Below are 10674 nucleotides of genomic sequence, written 5' to 3'. Positions count from 1 at the left end.
TATCAGCTAAAATGTAGTCATTATTGATATTTTGAGCTTATACAATAAAGCAACAAGTAATCCCCATTTACTTTAAGTGGAAGTGATTAATTGTTTAAGTTATATTTCAAGCACAACAATGCCCAGAAATTCCCTGATTCAATCTTAAAATTATAATATGCCCTGTTTTTTTGTCATCATATTTGATCAAATTTTTTGTAACAAATATTTTGACAAACTATATTATTTTTCATTATCTGTCGGACATTTTATCATAAAAAACAAATATATTTCCACTCATGACATGAGATAAAAGACAAGACAAACTGAAATGTTTCCAAATCCGCGACCCACACCTGATGAACTTCCTGTGACGAAGGTTTTGTTTCATTAACACCTATTTTCCTGTGATGTAATATCTTGTTGTCTATCTTGAGTGCAGATAACAAGAACAAACTACCATGTCCACCATCTAGTGATTTATTAAGTCATAGCAACAGAATTGCTGGGAATTTCATGTAGACCCCCCCCACCCATTTTGGAAACCAGAGCATGGCCGGATTACCCTACTTGGGGGACCCTGGTACAAAACAATGGGCCCCTATTAACATCCCACTCTGTGTTTCCCATTTTGCCGAGTTAGTAATCCAGCTCCTGACTCTTGCAGCCTCAAACCAGTGATCTCGTCCCAGGTCTCCTTTAGCATTGCTGCCCTCCTTAACAAGGAGGTGGTTGGGGTGCTGTTGTGAGCACAGAGTGCGGGCCGATCATCCCTCTTAGTTTCCTCATGACTGATACACATGCAGACAAGCCCGGGGAGGAAACAGAAGAGGATAAAAACTCCCCGGACTGCAGAGACGCACAGGGAGGAGTTGAGGTGTCACAGCGGTGCTCCCGCGGGTGTCTGCGCCCAATCTCAGAGGCCTCTGATTAAAGAATGATTTATAGGGGCCAGTCGCAGAGGCCCGCTCAGCAATCCGTCTAGTGAATGAGATTTTTCCTCAGGAAGAGGGCGGGTAAATCAAACCTCGGGGCGAGAAGCCTGCAAAGCTTGGCGATAGTGCTCAGTGATTAAATGTTATAATCACCTCTGCTGACTGTGCGGCTTGTTTCTGTCGCTTGTTTTTTTATTGGGGTTGCTGAAATCCGCTTAACCTTAGTTTAATTTACAGAACATATGTCTTGTTTTAGGTTATTACAGAATAGAGTGTCATCCTTTTTAGACTGACGAACAATGAGGAACTATTCATTTCAATGTCGTGTTACAAAGATGATATCGGAAAGGACATACAGCCCCGTAGAACACAATTAAAGATAAAGAAACTCCAAAGAGAACAAAGATTTAAGCCCTTTATACTGAAGTTAACCAACTAAGCAATGTTACATTTTTGAAGAAAAAGTTGTTTTTTACAACCAGGAAGTATTGCACTGGAGCTTGCTATGACATGACATGAAGTCAAAAGAAACTGTGTGTCTGTGGAAGCTGAATGTCCTTAATATTGCTGCTTGTCTTTTGGAAATCACAGAATAAAGGCCACGGTTTGCCCACTGACCACTCCATCAGCTCTGCTGCTCATTTGTCAGAGGTAAGTGAAGCCTGAGGAGGAAGCGGCAGCTCGTCCTGTCACACTCGGTGCAGATACAGACGACCCAGACAACTTTACATTACAGAGTGAAGGATCACTCTCACGGATACAGATTACAACCCCTTTTAGAAACTGTGCACACACTGCACTGTTTTGTTTAGTGACAAACATGCAGTCACTGTGATGTTTGTGTTTCAGTGTTATAGTGTGAATGCAGCTTGAAAGAGACTTTTCAAATGAATGATTTATTCCTGACCGCAGGCAGTCAAGTGGTTTAGTCGTCCAGATACTCAAAGTATGAACATAATAATTAATAATTAAACTTAATAATGCTGAAGCCAGAAATATATACCAGTACATTTGATATCTGTGGCGAAAAGAAGATTGTAGGTCCTGTAACAATCTGAGGTAGAGAGCTGCTATGTAGAGTGTCACCACACATTATGTTTTGACTAAGAAGACACCTAAACAAATCTGCTGTGATATAAATCTTTAATTCTGAATTAGATATAGGCTTGGGTTGCCGTTTAGGTCCAATAACAGCAACTACATCCCAACAATGTTACGACACTGACACCTGCTGGTCAGATTGCTGCAATGCATCTCTATTTAAAATCTTATCGGAAGTGAAAGCTTTAAAAGAATGTACACTGGATTTCCTGTAAACTTCCGAAGCGGACAGATCACGGAAAAACATTTAGATTATAAAACAGTAAGTTGACTCGACATAGTGTATATTTCAATTATTAAAGATACGATGAATGCTACAGAGCAAAGTCTTGGTAAAGTGGTGATCAAGTCAACAAATATGTGGTGATTTTGTTGCATCTACTTATTGTATTGCCTTTTGTAAAACAAAAACAAAATAAAATGTCAAACCTTTTATGTCGCTGTGGGTTAATAAAAAGGTTGATAATGATGAGGACAATACAAGTTAACTCTTGTGTGTAAACATTGGCTTTACCTCATTGTTTGGGGTCTCAGACGCCTGTGTAATAATAGCGAAATATAATATAGCGAAATATCGAAAGTACTGAAGTGGTAACACTAAGTTGACAAAATGTTATTGCTCAAAACAATGAAATATTTCATGTTTCATTATCATGTTTGAGAATGATAACCCCCTTTACCATATATATGTGTTTATTTTCTTATGTGTTTTCCTGAGGAGGAACCAGGGCTGGCTGGGTGGTATGCTTCTGTGACGACTCTGTCGTCGGTATGGCCTGGAGAGACAAAGTCACGGTCCTTCCGGTGACCTTATTTCGGAAGAAATGAGGTTGAATTGTTGAATTGTTGAATTGATAATTGTTTAGTTTTGTGTGAAATCGATCAGCGATCATCTCTCACTTCGTATACAATGCAGGACCGTTACATTACACACATGTCACGTTATCTCACACACGTTATGCACACATGTCACGTCATCTCACCTGACGGGTTTTATCCAGGGACTCTTTTTATCAGCCAGGAAGCAAAAGAACAAACGAGACCCTTTTGATCTTGTGAGTACATCCTGGTACGAAACAGGCATTGTAGCTTCAGCCAGAGAAATAACTGACGCAACTTTTGCGTGTGTCGTCTTTCTAATTATGTCCTATCCATCAACAGTTTTACGACACAATGCAACTTTCTGGATGTGCAACATTATCTTTTACATTGACAAACATCATTTGAGTAATTCATGGCACCATTCAAATGCTATCAAACTATTTGTCTCTGGCTGTTCCCTACTCAAGGTATTTCTTTCCATAATTAAGTCCCATGGTGGTCAACCGAGACAGGACTTCGCCTCTCTATTGCCGCCTTATGAGAGCAGTGCAGAGTAGCAGCCATTAGCTAACCCCACCAGCTAACCGTTTGCTGATGGCCGTTAGCTAACCAGCTCCGTTCTCTGCTCAGGTGGACATTACTTGACTGTATCTTTAATGGTTTTGTTCTGTTATATTAATGTTTAGAATGTTAAAGACAGCTCCTTTAAAACGTTCTGTCATCCGCTGCTTTTGCACAAAGACCCGTTGGAAAGGAGACCAGATGTAGAGCCGCAGAGCCCAAGCCCCTGCAGCTACATTGAGCCTATCATTCATCTGACGCTTCCTTTTGCTGGTTATTGTAAAACATGATATGCTTTTGAGTTTGCATCACATCTTTGCTGCCTCAACTTCCCCTCTGCTCCATTTGATCGAGGGTACTTTAATGATGAAATTGTGTGCTTGAATAAGAATGCTATGCTGACGTGTACAGATTCTGCTGAAGCATCAGCTTGGCACAATGTTGGACACCGCTTCCCCTGGGATATCTTCTATATCGTATGATGCTCTGACTTTTTGTGTTGCTGACTTTGTTGATTCATACGAGACTGGAATAGTAAGGCCTTAAAAGCTCTTAAACAATTTAAAGCTCTGTATTCTTTTATGTATTATTGACCCAGATTTTTTGCAAGCCAGAACTCTTGTTTGCCTTTTTATTCCGTGCATCTTTAGCATCTTACAACCATGATATGAAAAATCATCCTGACATTAGATTATGATGCTTTGTGCACCTCTTGGCTTTCATATGCTGTTTTCACTGGAATGTACTTCCTGCAACATCAAGGCCCTGCCTGGTTGGAGTCAGCTGTCAGTTATCTTTGAATCCGCTGCTGTAATCCCAGTAGAGTCACTCGTTCTGCAGAACATTGTTATTGGTCTTTGATAATAAGGCCTTTTAGTTTTATTTAGTATTTTCTGTTTCTGTAGCTGGTAAATACAATATTGGCCACACACTTTAGTGTCATCAATCTCCATGTGTTTTTGGTAGTTCCTGCTCAATGCATCTGCATCTGCTATAATGCTATTCTATGTGAGAACAGCTTTTTGAATGCCAGTGAATACTTTAGCCCAAAATCACACATTCCAAATTTGCCTTGGAAGGCTTTACAATCGGTACACATTCGACATCCCTGTCCCAGGACCTCACATCGGGTCAGGAAAAACTGATCCCTCTCCCCAGATGGACAGAAGCAATAGATGTTTACAGAATGAACAACGTAACAGAGTTACAGCACATTCAATGTGTTGGATGACATGCAATTTTATGTGAATAGCTCATCAATGTAGGGGGCTTGCCTTTCACTGCAGCTTTAACTGAGAAGGTTTCAACATTTTTCAGAGTAAGATAACTAAATCCCTTATATAGACAAAAGACAAAGTAACAAACGTTTGAGGCCTGTTGTTAAGCAAGTGCCTGACACAATCTACCTAAATCAGAACTGTCTTGGAGAAAGAGCCATAAATGGTGAACAACCGTTAGTTTAGACCTGTCGACATCCTGAGGTACAGACAGCAGGATGCAAGATGTAAGATGTTGCGACACGATTAGATCTCCATGTGGTACCAAAAGGTCCATGAGTCTATTGTAGGACTTTCTCAGGTACGAGGGTCATAAACTAAGATATGGAGATGCAGCAGATGGTTTAGGTGGGTTATGCTATTTTAAAGTTTAATTTTGTTACGTGTGTTTTATGTCTTTAATATGATATAGTGATGCTCAGGTTTGGGAATAGACTGTGTCTACTAGAGACCGTTATCCACCTTGCATAGAAGTGCAATATATTGAGGAAGTACTCTTTACATATAATCAATACTTGGCAAATTTGAATGTGAAACAGGAAGAGATGAAAACTCTTGTCTTTCTTCAATACATTTGTATTAACACGATGTCAAATGTTAATTTATATTCTGTAATACCATGTGCTTTTTAATAAAGAATGAAGATTGTGAAGATGAGCGAGGACGAGGCTTGTCAAACTGAGGTGTTAAAAAGGAGAAGTCTAGAGGAGCAGAAAGGTGGGAGCTTTGAGAAAGCCCATTTCCCTCAGCACCTCTGTAAGGGTTAGGGAGAGATCATTGTGTATCATTGCTGTGTGTCTACAGGCCAGGAGAGGGATTCATTTTGGTTAAATACCCTTGCAAGAGTTTGTCATAAATGTATTATGTTCTGTATTTGATAACACTGATGGCATAAATAAATAAGGTTGTTCCTCTCGTAAGTACCGAGCATATTTTATTGATATTTTGGGTGTTTGGTGAAAGAGTCCAACTCCTCAATTAAAACCAGGTGTTCTGTCTGTGGAGACCTGTTCGAGGCATATAGGCGTGAGCCGAGTGCGGTTGGCTGGTGTTCTGAGACACGAGTTGACCCTTGACTGCTGTTCCGTGGGCAGGGGCGCTCGCTCAACAGACGACCGAGCCCTCGGTGCCGGGAAACCTCGTCGATCTTTTCTCTGAAGGCCACGGGGCCAGCGAGCCCGAGTTCACCGTTGAAGAATTGGATTTAATCCCCACGTTGGGGTTGAATGCTCAATTAGCTCGTGCTCAGTCCTGACGACAGACGTGTTTGTGCGCCTGTGCGTCGCCGCCGATTTCGGCAAAGTTTCTCCTGAAACGAGACAAAGAGTACTTGATCGCGCTCTTTGCAAAGAGTAGGACTCCCTCTCTTTTTTATTTCGCTCCCCCCACTTCTGTGCTGACTGAATGCCACTGCCATGCATAAACAAACCTGTTATCTTGCATACAATACTGAACTTTTAAAAATAATGGACAGATTCAGATTCATTTTTTAAACACACATGTAGAGGGACAGTGAATCCCAAAGCACTGAGGATGGCACACATAGGCCCATTCCCATTAGTGAGATGTCCATTAGTGAAATAGTATGAAAAATGGTCTACTCAATCAAAAATGTCACAACCCCCCTGCAGTACCTCCGCGGACCCTGTTTCTAGACCTCTGCTTTAGAGGCAAATTCTATGGGGCTGCTGTGTTGTTGATCAAAGAACACTCAGCTTTACATGCGTCCATGTGTCATGACCTTTTAGGAAAAGGTCAGCCTTCAAAAGTCCCATATTTCTCAAAGAAATCCTCACATCTGTTTGCCGATTTAAAATCTACCGCCAGCAAGTGGTAACTCAAGAGAACGAGGCTGATCACATTACAATACAGTAGTTTAGTGCTTATCTACATTTTTATAATTTGATTAAACAAAATAGCTGATGCTTATCACATGAGATAACAGTGACATGAACAGTTGAGAGAGGATTGATTTCTGGTTGCACTTCACTCCTCTGCTCACAAGATGGCAGTTGAAGATGACAATTTTTCTGCATTAAAACACTGAGGCTTGCTCGGCCCACGTGAGCAGCAGACTGTAGATACTCCATTACTGACACACATGTCCACAAACTTGGCTGTGAAAGGACCAAACACATATAACACATTAGTGACATTATGTCTCCAGCCAAATTTGTCTTAATACAAGGTACAAGCTATGGTTATTGACTGGACTTCAACTGATAAGAAATGGCTTTCCAGTTGTTTCAAAGAAATAAAAAACATGTAGAACTGGAAGCTATATTAGTGTTGGTCTTTATATTATGATTTCACAGCTCCATTTAAAAATATTTAAAAATATTTTCTACTTCAATTCAAAGACAAACAGACTTTAAAGTATTTAAAAGTAGAAATCCATGTCAGTAACATTTTTATGGAAGGAAATTACAGAATTTTTACAAATTATCATTGACAAATAGCGACATTTTGAACGCACCCCGACTGAAACGCAATACATCCTGTTTGCATTGGTGCACTATACTGCAGGCCCACATCTGCATATGAACATGGACACAGGCCAATACACAGAACAACACTCTCTCTCTCACACACACACACACACACACACACACACACACGCACACACACACACACACACACACACACACACACACACACACACACACACGTCCGTGCGCTTTTACGCACAAACACACTGTGTACAAACCAAAAGTAAGTTCTCTCAGACAGGAAATGATGTCAGCTCTTGTCTCCAAGGAGATGGAGGCAGTTGCTAAGATACTGTGACATTAGGATTTTTCTCTCTATTTTCTGTCCCTCTCTGTCTCTCGAACATGCACACGCACACACACACGCACGCACACACACACACACACACACACACACACACACACACACACACACACACACACACACACACGTGTCATATCACCATGAATAACTCGAAACTCTCCCTTGCATTTACTTTATTCTCCTGCACAGATGGCAATGAGCACAATGTTTCAACATTTCTAAAAATAACCATCAAAAATATCAATTTGTTCACAACCCTAACTGGACGCTTGGGGCCCTTAAACAGATCACTAATGCTCTTCACCCAAATCAGCGCTACTGCTACAGAAATTATCCACATTTTTAATCTTTGCTTTGAACTGTGTGCAATTACTCAACCACCCACTTCCAGAGTGGCGAGGCCTGCAGCTAGTATCCCGAAACGATGGAAGTGATGGATGTGTATCAGCGCCCCTATAAAGCCTCTTCACAGCGTGAGCTGCACCTCTCTGACGCTATCAGCATGCCACATATGTCTTGGCACTAGCATGTTGCTGCCAAATCCTCATCGCCCTCCCCCTCCTCTCCCCCGTGGCTCCTAACACAGCATTAAGAGTTTATGGGGTTTGGGTTGTATTGGAAATGCCACGCACTCGTCCTCTGGAAAGTGGGATTAGCTCTCTCCGCTGTATTTCTACTCCAAGAGCCTTCCTGTACTGATGACACAAGCAATACGGCGATGAGTGTTTGTTCATTTACTGTGCACAGACGCATGTCCCTCTGCCTCCCTCCACTCCAACGCTCTCTCACACACGCTCAAGGGTGCCAGCGCACACACACACACACACACACACACACACACACACACACACACACACACACACACACACACACACACACACACACACACACATAGAGAAGCATACCATGCATAGGGGGAATATCAGATTCAATGTACAATGACACAGTGAGGACATAGAGGAAGAAGGGGAGGAAGGCGAGCAGAGGCACAGGGTGGGTTTGTCATGGGCGACGGGGAATCATTTTAAATGGCGCGGGAGTTGGATGGCAAAAAAATTTACAGAGAGAGGAGACGCCGAGAGTGGCACTGAAAGGCAGCCAGGGTCGGGCGAGGGACTGGATGTGGGCTAAGATTTCAGTGTGAGTGAAAGGGAACGAGGGAAGAGGGAGAAAGAGGGGAAAGGAGGAATATCCTCTGCACCACTGTGTGACTGGAAATTTAATAGAGGCAGTGAGATAGAGGGAGAAGGAGAGAGAGGTAGATGGGTGGGAGAGGGAGAGAGAGGCAGGGGAGGGGGAGGGGAGAGGAAGAGCGAGGCGAAAGGCACAGAGACCTCATTGCTGTGCAGCTTTCAGCAAAAGCTAGTGGTCGTGAACAATGATCACTACGGCATTCACAGAGAGGGAGGGGAGGAGCGAGAGAGAGTATATCTCGGGGGTCTTTCTGAAGCATAACTGGCCTTCTCTGTCCTTTGACCTTTAGTGTGAGCTGAGACAGAGCAAAGATGTACTGGGATTTATTTATACCTACAAAGTCTTTGGTCGCAGACACAAGGCTACAAGAGATGTCCCTCTTCTTCTGCGCCCATTCTGAGCTGAAATAAATGCCTGTGAAGGGCAAATGATGATATAGGAGCTCAAGCACTTGCCACATGTGGACATACACATGAGGAAGATCAATATGCGGAGGCCACTTAGAGAGAAATACTGACTCAAGCGTTCTTTATTGGCTAATGACTTGCATGGCATTCTTTAATATTCACTTTTTAAAACATGCAGCAGCCCACTCGCTGCTTATCTCAATCCATCATATGGACATTTTTCAGGCTTTTGTGAAAGGTTTGTGAAAACCTCACAGGGCGGCAGAGTGTTTGCTCTCAACGTCTGGATAATGCCATCAATATTATGTACAGCTTTAAATCCATCATTGAGAACTGCTTTAGTGAAAAATGAAGAAAACAGACCTCATTAGATGGCCGTTGATGTGCTAGCACTCATTATGCATTTGGACATTTTCGGCCTACAAAACTCTTTAAAACTCAATGGAGCAGCAATGTATGTTACTGCAGATGTTTTGGCCTGTTGCTTCCACAGTGAACAGGTGTCTATTTCATGATTAAACCATGAAAATTGACACGAATGCATAACATTTCAAAGTAGAAGAAGAAACACACTGACTCAATTCACTCAATCAGTGCTGCTGAGTCATATACCATATTCATTACATGCATATCTCATGTTGCACCAGAGAAACAGCTAAAATAAAAGCCTCTAAAACAAACCAGACTAAAATGCAACATTCATAGCTCGATGCAGAGTTGAAAACGTTTAATTATCTCCATCCATATAAGTCGTCGTTCCATCTATTCCTCTGACGCTTCCCTAGTGGGATTCAGACTGAAACATACGGAATGTGCGTAAAGAGCCGCTTATGCTGGACGCAAAATGCTCTGCCCACCGGGCGCCGTCGCGTTTGCTGCCTGCGTTTCTCTCCAAGGATGATACGGCGCATGGATGCACTCGCCCAAGACCTCGTTCCCTAAATGTGATACTACCAACATCATTTTCTCCAACGATCATTAACCTGATCTCTCTTTTTGTTGTTGCCGTGTGTATGTGTGTATGCGTGTGTATGCGTGTGTGTGTGTGTGTGGATTGGGTTCATCTTTAACCTGCCATCACTGTAGCCCCCCGCGTTGCGTTGGCGCTGCGGAATAGCCGACAAGAACAAGAGGCAGCTCACAGCCGTGGAAACAAGCGAATCAATTTAGAGAAGAGAAAAGGAGAGATAGATAGCGAGGTTGGAAAACTGGAGATCGGGAGAAGGGACGAGTGGAGAGAAAACATCGACCTTACGCCGCAGCCGCCAAAACATTAAGGTACGTGTATATATATTGTGCAGGTAGAAAGGACTGAAATGGCCGGAGTAATTATTGCATATGTTACCTAATCTGCACGGATGCTGAAATAAATCACGAGACGACAACGCTTTGATAACGAATTGGGCAACGGTTGCACAGATTCATAATAACGTAAGTAAATAAATTATATCAGAAAAAGATACAGTCGATGCCAGTGGAATAAAGCTGTGGTAGTACTTGCAATTGTATTGAAATAACATGCTTCCTTATGTAAACCCTGCGTGTTTCACATGTCTACGAAAAAACAACAACAAAAAAAATCTTAATCTATGGATTGTTTTTGGG

Source organism: Taurulus bubalis (genome assembly GCF_910589615.1).
Source record: "Taurulus bubalis genome assembly, chromosome: 2".
In the NCBI taxonomy this organism is placed as follows: Eukaryota; Metazoa; Chordata; class Actinopteri; order Perciformes; family Cottidae; genus Taurulus; species Taurulus bubalis.
The sequence above is the reverse complement of the archived record's forward strand: the minus strand, read 5'-3'. Positions refer to the sequence as shown.